The 20,383-nt window shown below is 42.2% G+C and overlaps 1 protein-coding gene across 2 annotated transcripts in view; it reads left to right on the forward strand.

Annotated features, from left to right (window-relative positions):
* The first annotated feature begins 12,965 nt into the window (after window positions 1-12,965).
* Window positions 12,966-20,383, forward strand: part of FAT3 (FAT atypical cadherin 3) — a 335,343-nt gene continuing 327,925 nt past the window's right edge. The window contains exons 1-2 of one of the 2 annotated variants that reach the window (XM_066175676.1): window positions 12,966-13,072; window positions 13,397-13,553. The gene's annotated coding sequence lies outside the window, so the exon portion shown is untranslated. Of the gene's footprint in view, window positions 13,554-20,383 lie in introns of both variants that reach the window. The other variant, XM_066175677.1, reaches the window with a different exon arrangement.

Consider the following 20,383-nt stretch of genomic DNA (forward strand, 5'->3'; position numbering starts at 1 on the left):
CATTGGGAAATAAGCCGTGATCATATGTTCCTTCTCTTTCCATCAATTTGTTGCTAGCAAGTTACTGTTAGCATTAGCATCTGTGAAAAATGGAAGACAGTAAGAGTTCAAATCAGTCGTGCTCTACGTGCTTTTTATTTCAAATATTCTTAGTGTGGTTTCACTGCTGTCTCGGGGAAAAAAAAACATTGTTTTCTCTTTTACCTGATTTTGAGAAACTGGCTGACACACTTTGATACTTCTGTGGCTTGAAACAGCGGTGACCACAAAGAAAAATACACCTTTTCTGCTGCATCTTTGTTTTTTTCAGTGAGAGGTGAGCTTATATTGTTGGCAAGAGAGACTGCCTTTGTTCTGCTAACATGTATCATTTTCACCCTGGATGAGTCTTGGGAAACAAAAGCATTTAATTTTCTATCCCAACCAAGCGATCTATCCCAACTACAGCTAACACCACAGAGAATTTCTGCTGCATTTGCAGGAACAACCTTGGCTCTTTTTGTATCTGCCTTTTTCTTTTGAGGAATTCTTACACCTTTCTTTGTCATTTTTGTTTTCCAAAGGGTTTTGTTCCTAGGCATTGCTCTTATATTTTCCTTGTAGTTATCTTCAAGCAGTTTTCCAGTCTTCCAGAAGGACTTGTAAAGTTGCTTCTGCATAAGTTTCAAGTAAGCCTGATACATGCCTATGAAATTGTAATTCTATTCATGCTGAAAATGCAAAATTTTCTCTTGTGAGGGTGTGCACTCAGTCTTACTGATGGTTGCTACCATCACAGTAATTTGAGTCATCCTTTCTGGGGATGTAGTTTCACCAGCTAAAATGAACAGTAGTATCTGCATCCAATCTTAAATCAGGACTGTCCTTATTTTCCTTCATTGTCTTGAGTCAGACTCCATGTCCAATCAGGCTTCCTCTAGTCAAAGATAGATGAATTGGCTTAGATCTGAAAACTCTGTCTGAGGAGTCATACTAGTCTCAGTTCCTTTAGGCAGTTTGTTCCACAGCTCCAATTCAAAGCTTGGCTTTTGGCCTATCTGTCTTGTTTACAGGTCTACATGCAAAATAATAAAAGGATTCAAAAATTCCATTTCCTTTAGCTGAAGCTTTGTAATATAAGCTGTAATTACTTTCCTCTGTTATAAAGAACACAGGTCTGGATTCAGGAAACAGGGATGCTCCAAGAGCCCAGAAGGTTGATGGTTTGTTATAATTATTCAGGAGTCTGTTCATGGGAATGCCTACTCTGGCATTCCCAGCATCTGGCCTGTGTCAGGCTGAGAGGGAAGCTCCATCCGTTCTTTTCTTTTCGTTTTTTTTCCTCTGATCCAGAGGATAGCCGCAGGAGGATACCTCCCTGGCTTCCAGCCAGACCCTGGAGCGGTGCAGCTTTCCTCCTGGTTTCCCCACGCGGTTTGTGCCGTCGCTCTGCCATCTCCTTAGCAACTCGGAGCACACCAGCAGCACACAACCACACAGCCCCCGGGAGCTGCAGCTCTATTTATAGGCAGCCGAGCCTGGATGAAAATTTCCAGAATGCTCTGGTAAGGCCTCTACGGGCACAAAAAACTTATGGGTCCTGCTAAAGGATCTGGCTTGGTGCCGTATCTCAAAGTCCTGCCCTTCGCAGGATGCTCAACCTTTGCAGTAGAGCACACTCACTCTGATACATAGCGAGGGTTTGCTGTTTACATAGCTGCTGATTAACCTTTTGGGAATCATGCTCTCTGTAGCCCAGGTTAGGAAGTAAAATGCAGGTGTAAAAACAATAGCCTGGGGTAATCTCATGTTGTAACAGGCAAAGTCGCAAGGATGATGCCATGTCTATGATGTTGGTTTTTTTTGTTGTTTTTTTGTTTTTTTTTGTTTTTTTTTTTTTTTTATTTCAGGGATATGGCTTAGTGAAATCTTAGAAAACAGGAGAGAAAAATTATTTTTTCTGAGCTTTGTGGTTAGGTTTTTTTTGTTTCTTTTTTTTTTTTTTTTAAATTGTGTTTCTTCAGGCTGAATTCTACATCAAAACCAAGATTTAATCACTGGTTATATTGCTTACTGTTGTTTCGCAAAAGTTTATTGATTCAAGCATTTTCCTTAGTCATGTGGCTAAGAAATGAAGTAAAGAATGTGTGGTGGGGCTAAGAATGACTCCAAGTATTAAAGAAGTGAATGATAATCAATTAAAATGGGTTTGTTGATGACCTTGAGCAGCACACCTGTTTTCATGAACTTTTCATGTATACTGAGCTGAAACTATGAGACACCCACGAAAGAATTTAGTATTTTTTGGGAGATAATACCTTGTAAGTGAATCTGTTGAGCTTTTTGGAGATCCTGAAGTTACTATATATCTAGTTGTATGACAGCTTTGTACCTTTTTTTATCTGGGCAAAAGCATGATTAAAGGCTTCCATAAGGCAGTGAGTTTTTCTTTTCTTTAATCCTTGTATCAGGACTTCATATACCAGTATAGGAGAATTTTGTGTCCTGATCCTAGGGCATCCCTCCCAGATTTCCCTCATAACCTGCATTCCCTGGAAATGACTGCTAATGGGAATAGCCTTGGAGGAAATGTCACTCCACTTTTGAAATACTCTTTGATGTCTCAAAGTCATGACTGGAATCGTTCTCCTGGACACCATGGTGAGAAAATAATGCCTGTCTACTGGAGTAGCAAGGAAAGTCCAAAGCAACATTTCACCTACTCGAGTTGGTAGGAATATAGGAATTACATGCTTTTGTGTGTGCTTCTGCATGCAAGGAGAACATGGTTAGGTGAAGACATGCACTGTATAGGCAGGCTGATTGACAGCCCAGCTGGTGCAGATCAGTAATTGGAAATTCATTGCACATAAATCTTCTAGTACTTAACTGTGAGACATAGGAAGGAGAATATCTGAGCTCTGAAACAGTTAACTCTTTCAGGGCCATCTGTGAAGATATTCAGCTTTCCAAGTAGTAAGACCGTTCCAGTATTTCTCTTTAAATCCTTCATTTTTTGTTGTAGCAAGAAGAGTGCTGGTGGAGGAAAAAGCCACCACCATGTGCTTCAATTGATAGCTTTTAGGTGAACAGCCTTAAATATTTAATATTTATTTCTTTTACAAGTGCAACTTCAGATTGTCTTGGAAAAATCATCTTTGTATTTGGTGGTGAACACATTTTTGCCTTTACAAAATGCATTTTGTACGTGTTGCCTGCCAATTTCATGTCTGATTTACCTGATTTGTGTCTCCACATTGGTGGGCTTATTGTATGTTTGTCCATGTGCCAGCAGACTCTGCAACTGTATTTTAAGAGGTCTGTTCATGTCTAAATATTTATATTCTTTTCCATGAGGCTGAGACTGATTGTATGTGCTAGCAACTTCATCCTTGCACCCCCCTTCTTCCCCCAGTCCAAGTGTGTGGTTTTGGTACGCTTTCCTTCTCACTTGATTTCAACACTCTGGTGATTTCCACACTACAATTTTGAATCTATAATTGGTTTCTGGTGACCACATTTTTTCTCATTTATTTTGGGCTGCCTCTGTTCTGTTACACACATATTTGTCTCTTCATTAGTGTCAATGGGAATTACAGATGAGAGGCTAAGTGTGGATAAATTAGTAACTACACGAAACGGAAGGCGGCACTTAACTTTGTGAATTATTTGTGTGGGCACAGAACAGCTAATGAATACCTGAGGATCTGAACAAACAGGCAGTGCCAGCGTGCAGGGCTCCCCTGTCAACACAGTTCACAGTGTGGTGGCTGCAGAGGCTGGGGGCTCTATGGGGGGCAGTGCAACCCTGCTGGGTTTTAAGGCCCACTCTTCTGGCAAGTGCTGTGGGTAGATGGAAGTGCTGGTTGTGGTTTTGGAGCCAAACGTCGTGCTTGCCTCTAAGGGAACAATTGTCTATGTATAGTAAATAGAAGACTGAGTAGTTTGTATCTCAGTCCACAATGTATTGAGACTTCTCTTGACCCCTAAAATGGTGTAAAACAGTCCAGAATAGTGTTTCTTGCTGTAAAAATACAGCTCTTGGATGAAAGCCTTCCTTCAAGATGGGCCATGTTCTCCACTTCACTGCCTGTGGTAACACTTTATTCATTTATGTCAGGAGAAAACCTTTTGTCTTCAGCTGAACAACTTCTGCTTTGCTTGCGGTGCCCTGCAGTAACATTACAAGAGGTTTCCTTAAAGGGAAGCACTTGGCTATTTTCTAAGCTCACTTTCAAAGTACTCTGAATTAATTATAAATGAGTAAAGCCGTCTGGCTCTTGATTACACAATTGCCTATCCTGGATTCCCTTTAATGAAATGTAAGCTGGTCCAGTTGCAGTAAAACAGGAGGTACCCTCTCTCCCTCCCTATCTTATGATCTGAGCTATTCTCAGTTCTACTGCTCTGATTTTTTTTAGGCTGCAATTCTGCCAGCCTTACATTTCCTCCCCTCTCTCCTTGCTACCTTATTTTTATTAGGCTTTTCTTTTGGCTGCACTTACACCCATACCCTGTTATAATTTCCACTGAATGTAGTTAACATGCATTGATACAGTGCCTTTTTGCACTGAACTAACGCAATGCATTTTATTTATTTAAAGGATTCTAAGTGCCTATAATGTCTAAGTGTTTGACAAACATTTAAAAATACACAGAAGTCAAGCACTTAGCTGCCCCAAGAGGATGAGTTTCCCTCTGTGTCTGCCAGGAGCATCCATAAACCCTATTATTCATGTACCACATAGCTTAGTAACAATTAAACTGAAGTCTTTGCTTTCTATGTGGTGAACTCTGACCTGTTGTCTCCATCGTTTGCCACAACCTGAACCTCAAAAGATATGCCATATTTTATCCCATTTCTCTTTTTCTGCCCTCATTTTTTATACTGCTGGATGTTATGGGCTGCAGTTTTGACTTTTGTCACATTTTCACTAGGTTTACCACCTTCCGACGGGGTGGGAGATGTCTCAATGCAAGTGACATGCATGTCCTTTGCTCTGACATTGTTAATCTGTCTAAAATACCAGAAATTAAGGAGCTGTGAAGTCTCAGTTTGGACTGTAGTAAGAGTGTATAAGCTAAAGACCCCAGCCTGAGTTTTGGAGTGGAGGTCATTGAGCCCTAGCCCAGCTGAATCACAGCACACATGGTGGAGATGGTGCTGCTCTGTCTTCTGCTCACTGAATCTCTTGGCCTGAATGTCCAGCAGTGCTCTTGACCCTTCTCCTTGTTGAGAAAGGATGAGTTCAAAATGACTTGGGAAAGCGGCAACGAGGGCAAAATAAATTTATTCACCTCTGCCCCTCTCCCCTTTTCCTTGTGTTGGTTTAGGGAGTCGAAGACAGGCTATGAAAATGGATGAGGCTGTAAATTTTCTTCTCATGACACTACTGTAGAATCTAAGGAATCTGGGCTTTGTTTTATCATCTCTGCTGGAGATAGTAAACCAATAGTTCGGAGGTCCTTCTGAGGCTGGCTGAGGATTGCCTTGGAAAATAGACTGTACTTGCTGAGTTGCCACCCTCCCTGCCTTGGGGATTTCAAGGCCATGTTGATGAATGCTGTTTTGTCCCAGAATTACCAGAGGGCTGATACATACCTATTACTGTGCCAGACTTGGAGTCATGTACATTGAAACTAAGTTAAAAGGGGAGACCTGAACCTTTATTATTTTCTCTTTTTACTGGGATGTTCTCTCTTCTACCAATCCACCAAATTTAGACTATCCCAGTTCCCTTTTTCTAACAGGGTGCTGCATTTTTTTCATCTACTCACTTCCAGCTCCTTCTGCCAGGACCTCCAGCCCTGAAGCTACTTTTGTGGAGTATCCACAACCTTCAGGACCCATTCCCACAGCTGGTGCTTGGGTTTGATAAAGACATCAGCCCAGAGAGTTTTAACCTTCAGCAACTATAGCAACCAGCCTTGTAACCTTTGAAAAAGTAGTCCTGAGCACAAGTCATTTTAAAGACCCATGCACTTTGCTTCAGAAGACCTCCCAAAAATGGATGGAAATTGTGACTTGATGACATTTAGGAAATAGGGCAGAACTTGTAGAACATTTGTTCGCAAGATGACAGAAACTGTCAAAACTGTAAGACAATTACACTAATGCAACCTCTCCTAATAATGGGCACATCAGTCTGGCTATGCTGGAAACCTGTTAGAAATCGATGTTTTTTCAGTGATTTCTCTATTTTCTCTTTCTTTCTCCTAAATGGTAACTGAGACCTATATAGGCAAACCATTAAATATGAAGCATTTTTGGGGGGAGGGTGGGAAGGGGAAGAGGGGAAAAGAGTGGGGAAGAGCTTTGGTGAGAAAACAATTACCAAAACAGTGGAGAACCAACAGAGAAGAAAATTGTCTTTTTACCAGATTTTCCAGATTAATATCTGGAACTAACATACTTGAGCTCCAGCTTGACCTTCAAGGATGTCCACCATGTGGGAGAGTGAGCTCAGTAATCACCCCATCCTGATGTGCCTGAAGACCCTTTACATGTTGTATCTTTCCAGAATCTTCCCAGGAGACTCTCAGAGGAGGTGTCCACATGTAACCACAAGGGGTGATTTTGACTACTCAGACGCAATGCTTATCCCGAAAATATGTTAATGAGGGTTTTGACTGCTTGACCACACTGACAGGGTTGTGGTGGTGGGATGTGCCAAAACATTTCATGTTCTCTTGAGCTGGCTTGCAAAAGGTGCTTAGAAAAGTTGCTGCTAAAATAGAACCGGAGAAGGAGTAAAGGATGCAAGCTTTCAGTGAGCAGGAGACAGAAATCCTAGGCGTTTGCAATCTCTTGCCAGATTTATCCATTTCTTTTCCCACATCTCTTTTCCCACATTCTCTCTCCATTTTTAAGGAACGATGCTTAGCAGTTACTTTCTGTCTTTGAAGGTAATAGATGTGAGCATCTGTGATGTGGCAGAGCTTTTTATTTGAACTGTTATTAGCATGTGTTGGAGATACACATTCAAGCAAAGCGACACTTAAAATATATTCCAAGTTGTATGCCAATATCCTATAGAAAGGCCTGATGTATCAGTAACCAAAATTAGCAATGGAGCCATACTATCATATAATCTTCTCAGTGAAATCACAGACCTCTACATAGCAATTTCCTTAGGTACTTGTAATGCTCTTACGCATACTTATTTTCCCTTCCCACTATCCCACGTAGTTGCTTCTTCAGTCAACTTTGGCTGGTATGTCCTAACCATCACTGCAGGCTCTTTTGGCTCTGTTAATACACAAGTCCCTCTCTGCTTTTGAGCCAGCTCTGTCCCTAAGCTGCCAAGCCATAGCAGTGGGGGAAGATTTTCTTGCTGCAGAGAAGGAACCAAAGCGTGGTAACTCAGTCTGAATTGGGAGAAGCGATTGGAGGTGTTGTATAGAAAAACTGCTTGAGAAGAGCTCTGTCCTGTGTTCATGCTCAGTATGAGCAGGATCAGGGATAGGGATGAGATGTACGTCATGATACCCTAAACACGTAGTAGGATTGACTGCATCAAGCTGGCAGCAGCAGCATCAGCCCAGGCTGACTCTGGGGCAGGCAGATGCCCCGGGAGCTGTACTGCACTGCCTGTAGCTGCCTTAGGCCCAACCAAGCACTTACAGCTGAACAGTATGAATTTCTTCCAATGTTATTTTTAAATTTTATTTTTATTTCAGTTCATTCTAGAAAGAGCTCCTTCCTCCCCAGTAAATTACAGATCTTTCTAATGCTACAGTCAGAAGCATGAAAAATGTCCCAGCTGCTTTAACCAAGCTTGCCTGAGAGGTCGTGTCTGCCATGAAGATGCTTTATCACAGTATGGTCAGTGGTCAGAGCCTCCTGGACCCTGATTAGATTTATACGGTCTGTGCTGATACTTGAAGCTTCACTGTTGTGAACAGCAATGCTGTTCAGTCTTGTTTAAAATTAGGTTAGGTTTACTTCTCTGTGCTGCAGTCAGATTTTGGGTACAGTCATTTACCATCCTACTCATACACAGTAAGAGCATCTCTGGTGGGAATGGTAAGAAATAACTATTGTTTTTTAAGTCTGAGTTCCATCGTATTTTGTAGGACCTTCCTCAGGAGGTTATGTTTTGCAGACCCACTGAATAAGGACTTTAAAAATGTGAAAATTAGAACCAGTCAAGATTGTTTGGTCACTTGAAATAAAGTGCCATTTGAGAGTGTGTTAGCATCATGAGGATGTAAGCAAGACTTCCCAATTCCCAGTTCACCACAGCATGGTTGATTTGGCACAGAGTACAGTGAGTCCTCATGCCTAGCTGGGAGGTATGAACACCTTCTGAAGAACTGGGGCATGGCAGGGATGCAGTGGGCCCTGCAGCTCCCTTTGGGATTGCTGGACCTCCGTGGTGGATGCCGTCGGGGAGGTAATCACCCAGCCCCACAGACTGGCAGCTGCACATTACTGAAACCCAATTTTCAAATAGGAAATTGGCCTTTTATCTTTGGTACTTGCTACATAATGGTGCAGAGCATTAGGCAGCTGAACCTCACCATGGTTTACTGCCTGGTTGTAAATTGTAATTGGCTGACTAACCTTCTCTAATGTTAAGTGCCTTAAAAGGTTGTTTTTCCTTTATTTTAGTTTAGGTTTAGTTTCTGGCTTTATGTGTTCTCTCTGTTTATTCTGATACTAAGATGTAATTAGAAATTAAAAAGAACAAAGCAAACCTCCAGCCCTACTGATGTACATTAACATGAATCATCATCTCTTGAAAGTGTGTTTAATCCAGACCTCTGCAACCTGATATACATCCCCTTCATTTGGTAAATATTTAAAATATCTGCAGACATTTTTTCACATTCTTGAGCAAAGACCACATCATCATGTGTACAGCCTTGCTTCTGTTTTTGAGTAGTGATGTTATGAAGTGTAAAGGGGTTTAAATGTTTTCTCTTTTTTTTTGTAATTTCTAGTATCTATTGTACTATTATGAAAATAGATACAAAGAAAGAAAGCCTACCAATTTATTTCTTTTAATAATCAAAATGAGTATATTAGAAAGAAAATGTAAGCAACTTTAAATAGGGCCAAAGGCTGTAGTCTTTGAGAACAGTTGAATTGGGAGGTTTATATAATGAACAGAGTTGATGATGCCTGTAATAAAGTGGATTAGGTGTTAGAAATTCTGTTACACCATTTATCTTTACTTAGCTAATCTTCCATGTTTGCAATTCCAGTCATATGTGCTTGGGGGTACCCAGATAGATTGTGGTTGTCCAAAAAGAGGGCACATTTTGGTTGTCCAAAATGCTGGCACTTCCCAGTGTGGTTTCTAAAGGAGACAAGAGAAAAACTTTCATAGTTTTTCCTCTGGATCACATAGTACTTCCTTCTTAGCGGTTATTAGCTCCTGCCCTCAGGTAGTAATACTGACTTCTTTCTCTTTTGGTAGCAACTCTTTTTCTTCGAAACATCCTTCCATCTTTGACTTCTGCTAGGTATTCCTTACTGCTTATGTGGAGTTGCCTTTCATGTGAATAAAGCAAATCCTGAGCACGGTGCTGCTTCTTCCAAATCCTTTTAGGCTAAATATGTCTTGTTCTGTGGATTCTGTTTGTGTGATTATCAGGGCCCCATGTCTGATGGTGGCAGCGGTGGTGCGTTGGGTGATGCTGATCTGCAGGGACTGTTCCTCTCAGGTGGAGTGTGCAGGGGCTGTCTGGGGAGAACGAGGCCTGCAGGCAGCACAGGCAGCTCTCCGGCATGTCTGTGCATGGCAGACGCTTTTTAGAAGTCTCTTGCCTGGGTCAGAACCACAGCACATCCCTCTTTCCCTGCCTCCAGCAACAGAAGGGCTTGTTTTGTTGGCAGCCAGGGACCAGGACCTTCACTGTGGCAATCAAGATTCTTTACTTTAAGAGGAATAATAACTTGGTCTGATCCTGGCATACTGGCTTATTTTGAGGCATGTTCTCCATCCCTTTGTCTTCACACATATGAGGCATCTGTTCACTGAATTCCCTACTGGCTTGAAATGTCCTACCAAACAGGGACTGTAATTCTAACTGTTGAATGATCTTTAAATTATTTTCTAGTAAAATAGTGTGGATTTTTTATTTGGAATAAAATTTGAGAGTGAATACGCATGCAGAATTTTTAAGGAGCACAGGTGTTCCTCTAATACCATGAATAGTGCTTTGATTTAAACTTGAGTAGTCTAGAATGGTGTTGATATTTTTTTAAGGAACAAGGCTTTACTTTAAAAATATGTCAAATTCAGTTGATTGTGTTTGAAAGAAGAACAGTCTTTGCAAGAAAGGGACTTGAAAAGCCTGGAATCAGTTGTCTGCTATTCTCCAACACATTTTGTATCTCCTTGGGGTGGCAATTTAGGCTTTCAGTCATCAAATCATCATCTCCAAAATGGAGATAATAAAGACATTCTTAGTGCCTGGGAGTGTTGAGATGACAGACCAACTGATGGATCATTTATGGGTTCCAAGTGCCCTTATGTGCCCCTGTGTGGCTGTAAACCTCAACCTTTCCCAAAATGCAGCTACCCACTGGGCCTCCATAGCCAGTGTAGATTCAGTGCATTATATCCTTACTAAAATGTTGGGGTTTTTTTTGTGTAAGTAGTTTGATTGCCAGAGTGAGTTACGTATGTTCATTCACTCTGATGTTGTCCCAAAGCAACTGCAAAGTGATTTGATCTGCTTGCTGAGAGAAGAGTTGTTTACAAGGTTTAGGGCACTTTCAGGGACACTTTAGCCAGTTAGCGTTGCCCCCTAATTCAGGATAGGGAGCTGAAAGAGAAATGTCATTTTGCCGACTCTGACTATCAGGTTGGTATTGCCAGTGATCTCTGTATCTCTTTTCAGATCCAGTTTGCCATGCTGTGGTACTGGATCAGTAACAACTGTGAAGCATGATGATCTGCCTAAATTCCTGTGATTTCCAGTGAAGGTTTCTCATTTTCCTCTCTTGCAAATTGTAACCTGGTGTTGTCCTGCTTAGTGCTGTGTTAATCAGGCGTACATCTTCCCTGACCCTTTGTGCTCAGAAACCCATGTCAGCTAAAAGATACTTTTGAAGAGCAGCACCTTCACCACAAATACAGGTGCAAATACATGAGCCTAGAATTGCCATAGCTCAGGAAACATGCCTTCATGTCTATAAGCAGCATAGCTGTACACTTTTGGATCTTCCTGTGTAAAGAAACCATTGATTTGTGATACCTCTTGGGATAGTTGACCACTTCTTTGGATTTCTGCATGCCCCACGTTGATCTGATTATGAAGGATGTTACTTGGCATCATAAAGAATTTGTGACAAATGGTGTGATATTTGGATCTACTGCTTGTAGTCACTAACAGAAATTTGTCCTGCTGTTGGGTTTTTTCCCTCTGTTAGCTAGAGGGAGAATCATAACCTTAATATTATTTAATTGGAGGCCTTCTGAGTTAATTAATTTAACTCTTCACTGCCTTTGATCGCATGGTTTTATGAGTATTTTTAATTGATCTGATTTGTATGGAAATGTAATCTAACATTAATTTAACAAGATGGATTCAAATCAGTGGTCAACCCAGCTGTTCAGTCAAGGATATTGCTCAGTGCTATTTATTTGGTTTAATTTGAAGATCATGGCCACCCCAGAAACAAAAAAGGAAAAGCAGCTACTGGTGCTGAAATCCTGTAATTATAGGCAATTCCAATCTTAGCTTGGAACTGTACTGGCGACAGCAAATAAATACAGCTTTCTTTCCTTTCCACCAAGTTTTACAAATACAAATAGAAATATGGAAAGACAAAGGGGAGCACTTAACCTGTGAATTTCAGTCCACTTGGATTTAAGCAAACCACCCATTTGTTTTTAGATTAATGGCTTGCAGGCAGACTCTATCAGTTGCGGACTGTATTGTATTAATTTGCAACTGCAAGAGTTAATGCTAGTAATTGCTTTTCCTCTATAGAGAGAGCCTGTAGTAGATTGCTTTTACATGGCAATCTGTGATTGATAGATCAGGGAAAACAGGACCAAAGAAGGTTACTGCCTCCCAACAACTTCCCTCTTCAAATTAAAATAATTTGCAATTTGTAGGATGCCTTGTCACACGTGCTTCAGGAATGAAGCAGTAAACACACTAGGCTGCATTCCCTTAAAGCAGTGAACCTCTTACTGCCTTTCTTTCACCAAACCAAACAAGTCGTGTTGTTGGGAGTCCATTGAAAACAAGTGTGCTGGTGAAACAGTCCCCAGACCCCTTCAGCAAACTTCCTGTACGGTCAGGCAGCGGACCTGATGAAAGAGCCTGTTTGTGAACCTTTGGATTCCTTCCATTGATTTGTAAATCCACTTTATAAAAGTACTGCCGAAGCTAGTGAAATGAGCAGCCAGGGGCTCCCATCAAGTTCCTAACAAATATCTGATGCAGCTTGGATCATTGGTACTGGCACATGCTTTTGAAATTGTTTTTTTTTTTCTGCTGCGTTGGATCGTTTTGAGACTGGGGGTGTAGAGACGTAGGAGGAAAAATGCAGTCTCCATCAGCCACATATTACATGCCTGCTTTATTTTTCAGTGCTGCTAAAACTCCTCTTATTTAATATCGATCATACCAAGGAGCCAGCAAAGTACAGTGTTAATTGGGTCCACTGGAATTCTTGTCCCCTGGGAGAGAGAGCTTCCTAGGCAGGGAGGGCGGAGGGAAGGAGGGAGGGAGGGAGAGAAGGAGGGAGGCAGGCAGGGAGGAGGGGACCCACTGTGCGCAGCATAAAATGTAAGTGCTCTAGACATCAAGGCTTCTGCTTGCATCGCTGGGAAGCAGTCGCGGCGGTTCCCACCCGCCCCCCTTTCAGAAATTAGCTAACTATTTTTTTCTTTTTTCTTCTTTTTTTTTAGTCTGGTAGTTGTTCTTGAATTAACAGCTCCTTTCTTTTATTTTTCTTTGCTTTTTCTCCCCCCCCCCCCTTCATTTGCGGAGGGCTTTTTTTTTTTATTTGAATTGTTTTTTTCTCCTTTCTGCAAAGCTGCAAAAGCTCTGCTTTGAAAACTGCTGCCCCAGAGTGCAGTTGCTTAGCTGTCCTGTCAGCATTGTTCTAATGCTCATTCCATATGTATGTCACATAGGAGCAGTACCCTCCTCCTCTCCCTTCCCCCCATCCATGCATTTGATTTTTTTCCCCTAAAGACCGATTTTTTTTTTTTTTTTTATTTTTCCGAAGGAGCTTGCAAACAGGGAAATTCAAACTGAACGTTTCTGTGCTGTGGTTACTTATATAGCCAAGACCACATTTCTCTTAGAAAAAGTGTTTGCTCTGTTCCTTCTTTTCCCTACTCCCTCTTTTTCTTCCCTATAAGCACAAAGGCTTTAAAAACTAAGATCTATAGTTCCTTTTGCCTTTTTTTTTTTTTTTTTTTTTTCCGCGTTACCGTGACAGCATGTATCTCTGTTGCTGAAGAATGAAGCAGGCAGGCTGGAGGTTTTTTATGTTCAGTGCTTTTGGGACCACTAAAAAGAAGTCTGCAGAGAAATACGTACAGCTGTGCCAACTGAGTTTCTCATGACTGTTATCTGTCACTTATTCTGACTAAAAGGTAAGGGGTTCTTTGGTATTTTTGTTAAAGTCTTTGTGCATTGTTTGTGTGGTGTCATTTGACATGTGCAACTCCGTGGCTCAGGAGGGAGGTGGGTTGTGAAGATTTTTGTGTTAAGGTATTATAGGTCACCCAAGCAAAGCTCTTTGCATCCAGAGGAGAAAAAAAAAGATCTTGTTTCTTGGAATTGTTTCCCTTTTCATCTCAAATGGTTCTTCCAGCTTAGCTCGCTACTGATTGAGACATAAAGCTGGGGCATTATCGCTGCTGCTTATCTTTCCTGGTGCTCTTTCTCTACCTAGGGAGCACACGCACCCAGTTGGTGTGTGCGTGCGCAGATGTGGGGTAAGGCACAGCCCCGGTGCATGGCACATACTTGGCAACATGCACATTCTCCACTCTTACTGTAACTAAATGTCTTCAAGCACCCTTCACAAGGTAAGAATGCCTTAGTTCAGCACGCTGCAGCTTATGCCTGTTTAAAATTATTACTTGGATTACAGTGCATACTGTGGAAAGTTATTAGTTTCCACAGAGACCAGTTTAATTGGGGGGTATGTGTGCAGCGGTTCTGTTTTGTGCTTTTCCTACACTGCTTGTGGGGGAGTATGAAATGTTATTTTCTTTTTAATTCATGGGAAAGGTGAAGTTTACACTGTCTTTTAAGCATAACAAATGAAGTTATAGCTGAAATCGATTAAAGCTGTGGAGAAGCATAGCCTTACAAGGCTCTTCAACTTAGCCTGAGAGTCAGAATATACTTTATTAAAATATTTCTTTGCTCTGCATTGAAATATGCAGAATTGTAAGCAGGAAGGCATCTTCACGAAGGAGAATTAGCAGCGAATGATGCCTGGACTGGATCATTGTGTCATTTATGTGTAAGAAACCTGTTTAATCCACAGCCTTGGTTCGCACTGCTTTTTTGTGTGTGTGTGCTGGATACATCTTTCAACAGCCTCTTAGTTCAAGAGGGCATTGTTGTATAAAATGTGTTAATGTGTTTCTTCTTTGTAGGCAGGCAGAAGTGCTCTCTGCCTGTCCCCTTAGCTAACTGTCCCCTTAGCTGTGACACAGCCCGTGTGGCATTTTGGAAAGGGCTGATTTTAGGGCTTGCCTTGCTTTCTTTCACAGTTATTTGTGTTCATACTTCTTAGCTGTTAGTTCTCTGCATGGGAAATGCATCTTAAGGGTTCTCATTTCTCATGCTTTGCAATCATAAAATGCCTGAGACAGTTGAGCAACCTGATTTAGTGGTGTCGCTTTACCAGGAATGTTGCATTGCTTATTTGAATAACCAGGAATGCCACCAAATATGTAATTACTTCAAAAACAGTCTAAAAATACAAAGTGTGAAGGAAGAGAGAAAAGTCCTGTCTGCAGGCATTCATTTCTTTCTGTACTCTGGCTGTTTATAATGTTATTTCAAAATCAGATATTCCCTAACACATGCTCTGTGACTCTTATTTTCCCATTATTGTTGCTTTTTATCAGAACTGAAAGAACAGTCATTTAGATAACAGGTTTTCATTGATATCGTCTTTATAATATAGAAAGCAGCATAAGAGGCAGTAATAAGTTAAATTGGCATCTGCTAATTATGCTGAATACAGATTGTGAGCTCTTCAAGTCGTCCCTTGCCTTAATGCTGTTAGCATATTTTAGCACTGGCAACCAAAGGAAAGAAACTGGAATGTTCCTGCTTGGGGTTTTTTAGGAAAAAAAAAAATTATGACTTGTGAAGAAGTGTGAAGTTTTGGGGGTTTTTAATGTTTCTGTGCTGGTTGTGAACAGAACATCATACATAGTTTGGTAGCTTCTGGCAGAATTGTGATCCCTGAGAAACTGACCTGCTTGGCGATCACTAGAATTAAATTTGACCCTTGGAGACAAAACCATTGTTGTCTGATATAAAACTTAGTCTTAGGGCAGGAGAAGTTTGAGAGTTTTGTTGTCACCAAATAAGTGATTCTTATGGATCTCTAAGGGAGACAGTTAAAAATACAACTGTTCTCAACTTAGTTGTGGTTCTTCATACTGTATAGCAATTTTGCTCACCTCATCTCAAAACTGGAAGTCTTGGGCGTCCGTGGAAGCAGCAGAGCTTTGCTTGTGCCCGGAGGTGGTCAGCCGAGCTCTGTGCGGTCTCGCTGTGCAGCAGCACTGCTGTCCGGCCGTGTCAGGAGCGCAGGTTGCGGGGCCGTGCCGGGACAGGACACGCGGAGCTCCGTCCGTGCCGCCCGTGGCGCGGGCAGCGGCCCCGGCAGCGGCGGCGGCCCCGGGTCAGCCGCTAGAGGGGAGGCGAGAGCCGCTTATCCCGGTGCCTGGCGCCGCCGGGGGAGCGCCGGGGGCCGCCTGCCTGTCCGCCGCGGGGTTTGCGCCGGGCGTGGGCACAGCCGGCAGCCCCTGAGGCCGCGGACATCCAGGGAGCTCGCTGGCGCGTAGTGTGCGCTGAGACAGGTGCTCCTCTCAAGGAGCATCCCGCTCCTGGGGTGGGTGGTGTCCTGAGACAGGTTTAGACCGAGCAGAAACGTGCCCACGCCTCGTCTGCGCTGGGGTTTCTGCCTGTGGAGCTGCCACTGTGCACAGTCTCCCTCTCGCCTGGCTTCAGCCTGCAGAAGAGGAGATCACATTGTGGTCTTCAGCATCCTCTTGAGTGGGAGCAGAGGGGCAGGCACTGATCCCTTCTCTCTTGTGATCAGTGACAGGAAACGAGGGAATGGCATGAAGCTGTGTTGGGCAGAGTTTAGGCTGGATATCAGGAAAGGATTCTTCACTCAGAGGGTGGCTGGGCACTGAACAGGCTCCCCAGGGAAGTGGTCACAGCACCAGCCTGACAGAGTTCAAGGAGCATTTGGACAGCACTCTCAGGCATGTGGTCATATTCTTGGGGGGCTGTCCTGTGCAGGGCCAGGGGCTGGACTTCAGTGATCCCTCTGTGTCCCTTCCAACTCAGGATATCCTATAATTTTTACCAGTAACGATGATTTGGCACATAGCTTTACCATCAGCTGTTTCATCCTTCTGTAGAGAAGTGGTATCTTGAACTTCAGGGATTGCTCAGTGTGGTGGGGATGGGCACAGTGGGAAGTGTCCTGTGTGGGGAGGTGCAGGGCTGAGTGGAGATAGGAGAGCTCCCAACCAGTTGAGTTCTCCAGGTCAAGGTGAGGTTGCCTAGGGATGGATGGGCAGCGCCAGAACTGCATGGTTTGGATGTTGGTGTGTTATGGCAGTGCTGTTAGTGTTGTCTTCATATGAGCCTAATTTTGCTAAAAGTGGTGTCAGAGTCTTTTTAATAAGACATTATGATTTTGGCTTCAGTTTTGGGTTTTCTTACTCTCTTATGTGCATGTGTAAAATGCAAAGCATATTTAATAAGTGAATACTTCAAATGCTTCCAAATTAATTAAAAACAGTTCCACATCTGGAATAAATCCAGTACCTTTCATAGATGGCTTCAACTTCACAGTTTTTCCCTCTTGTGAGAAGCCCTGTGAATATTCCTGTGCGGATGCTTGTGAAAACTGGAGTAGCAGAATCCAGGCTTATTTAACAAAGGAGAGAGATGTGAAAACCCACATAGATCAACAGAATCTTGGCCTTTATTCCAGCAGACTTTGTATAAGACCAAATAATATTATGTGATTATATGATAAGTCTGGGCCCGGTCAGGTTTTCTCAGGGTGCCTTGTCTTGAAGGTAACTGCAAATCTTAATTAAAATTTGTTGTTTCTTGGGGTTCAACTACTGTTTAAATTCACACTGGTTTCAGAGGGGCTTGAATTAGGCACCACAAACAAAAAAATAATGTTTTTATGATAAGCTTTTTTTTTCCCTTCTGCCTTCTTTGTCCCCAGAAGTAAATAAAATGATCAGATTTTTCTCTGTGAGAATGTTTTGATTTAAACTGACACAATAAGTGACCTAAAGATAGGCTTATTGCATAGATAAAAAATGCAGGGTTGGGTTGTTTGAACTACATTAGCATCAGAATAGGACATGGCAGGGCAAGTTGGCTGAGGTGCCCATGCAGAACTGGGGAGGGTTGTTCTTTGGAAAGCTTCTGAGCTGGGAATTCTTTTCTGAGCCGTAAATAAATAAATCTGTGTCCTGAACAGTTAATGAATACAGGAGTCTGGGCAACTTTAAGCTCTTTGGGATATTTAAGAAGCCCATATGATGCTTTTGTTAGTATTGTTGATTTCCATTTTTCCCCCCAATATTTCCATTCTAAGGTTTTTGTTGGGTTGGTTTGGGTTTTTTTTACTTACTTTATTTATGCTGCAAGATGCTGTTGATAATGTTCTTGCCAGCACTTTTCTGTAACTCCCACAGCAGTTTTTTTGTATGTTGCACCAAAATACTGCCCCCGAAACTTTTGGTTCTTGAGCTACAGATGGAGATTGCAGATTTTGTGCTTCAAGTACCTTGTCTTTGGAGTTGTCCTCTGGCTGCTTGTGCTGGATCCTCTGGGGATGCCAAGAAAATTATCTTGCAGGGATCCTACTGTGATTGCATATACAGCTTTTCCAGGGGAACGAACTCAGTGTGTTTTGCAGACCAAAACTAATTAAACCTCATGACATTCATGACAGACAGATAAGCATAAACCACAGTAAGTAAACTAATGCAGAAGAGGTGAAGAACACTAGTTTCCTATGGCAGTGAACAGTGACATTCCCATTGAATCAAGCTATAGTGCCATGTACCTCTGAAAATGAGGGTGCTGTTGACTTGCCTGGGAGAGCTACCCTTTTGGCACTGGATTTTGTGGAGGTAGTTCATATTTGCAGTTTTGCATCTAGCACCTGCCTGTTAAAGATTGATTTAATTCAAATTGCCTAAGTTCTCGCTGCTGAGTTCTTGGTGAGTCTGCATAAGCAGTGTCAGCTTGGGAAGTTACATGAAACATCCCCATGCCCTTCCAGACTTTCTTTAATTCAGAATGTTTTGAATTAACCAGCCTTGATTGGAGCAGTAACTTTTTCCATTAAGTAGAAAGTGCCTGACAAAGGTGCACCAGCTCTCACAACACTGACAGATTGTGGCCGTTACTGGGTTCTGACCTCATTGATGTCATGTTTCTAGCTATTCCATCTTTGACGTGGCTTTTGAGAGAGGTGGGATACTCTTGACATTACTGCTGTCACGGCTGTTGGTCATAGGCAAAATAAAAAGCGAGGGCTGGTGGAGCAGATGAGCTGACCATACAGTAAAATGGAATGGGAATGAGAAAGTTCACTCACGTAAATGCTTTGAGTGCACAACTGCTTCAAGTATAAGAGTACAAGGCATTGCCTTTAGAAAATAAAGGGTTTACCCAGTCTGTTAATCAGATAATAATGGTGCTATAAGCCAGATTTGCAGATATACTGATACAATGCAGAAATTCCCATTAAGACATGCTGTACAACTGGGATATACTGACAGAGAGACAGTAATGAGAAAAAGCTATGGCCCTAACTTGTACAGCCTTTTAAGAAAGCATTTTAGGCATAGGAGCCAGTTAAAAAGGTTAATTGGGCAAGATCGTTTTTGTGGTATGTGAAAGTGAGTTTGAGAAGATAAAGCATCAGACAAAGCAGTGAGGTGTTCCAGGACATGAAGCTGTTCCAGGTGGAAAAATGAGGATCATCCCCACACAATCTGGAAGAGGGGAAGTATAAAAAAAGTGACAGAATACAGTTCTTTAAGAGGTACAAGACCCTCCCCAAAACAGTGTGAGTTGAAAGAGCAGGGCAGACAAGTTGCCTTTAGATCTTACAGAGTTGACAAGGGTTGAACTGGGAAAAGAGTAAAGTTTGGGAAAACTGAAGAGACAAGGCCTAAAAGATGAGGGAGCATGAAGGTGCTGGTGGAACCTCTTTTACCAAACCAGCATCCCTGAAAGCATCCAGGATAGTGACAGAGTTCTGTTACTGTGTGTGTTGTCAGTCAGTCATGGAAAACAATGAGCCGAAAAGGAATGTAAAGGTCACACAGAAAGACTGCAGGGGCATCTGGAGAAGCAAGGATGTTGAGGTATGTGCTCCTATAAACTGTCACACGTACTGCAAGAGAGGAATACCAAAGTTCATCCTCAGCATGACAGAGTGGTTGAACCCACCAGAACTGCTTTATAATCAGTGGTTGTGAAGGGGAATAAGCTACCACTGAAATGAGGAGAATAAATGAATGCTTGCTGAAATTGAGCTGAAAACCCAGGTGTTTGGCATGATGCTCTAAGTGCTAACACCAAAAAGCAGGAGTTAATTTTGCATTGGCTTCCTTACTGTAGCCTGCCTTCCTATGAAACATCCCAGAACATGAGCTGTTGATATTGGAGCATAAGTACTCATTTTTTAATTAATTTTAATGATGTGGGCATGAGTCAATATGCAGTAGTGTTAGGTGCTGATGGAGTGGATTTCAGACTAATGGAGTCCGGAGAAGAGTGCAGTTGCAGTATTTCTCCTATTGCACATTTCAGTTTGCTGAGAACTTGGAGCAAAGAGCAGCATCTCTGCTTTATTTGTTGCTGGTTATGCAGTTTAATTAGTGCCCATCATTACTGAACAATTTCCATGAAGGTGAATATGGGCTTATAGAAATCTTCAGCTCTGCAGAGGAACTCTGTAACTAGATGCTAAGAAGGGACTGTTCATACACAGGAAACAAAAGGGCCCTTTATGTAAAAGTAGCTTGTTAGCTTTTTGTTTTTAAGCTGTAGCATGTCTAAGCGATCAGGGTGTCACACACTAATAAACTGGGCAGTTCCTCTGGAATAGACATTCTTGGTGGTGATTTAGAAGGTGCATTTATACAGTAGTCTCCAACTTCATTACTTCGCT

This window comes from Chamaea fasciata, unplaced genomic scaffold (assembly GCF_029207755.1).
Source record: "Chamaea fasciata isolate MVZ Bird 193981 ecotype frontalis unplaced genomic scaffold, bChaFas1.0.hap1 SCAF_2, whole genome shotgun sequence".
NCBI lineage: Eukaryota > Metazoa > Chordata > Aves > Passeriformes > Sylviidae > Chamaea > Chamaea fasciata.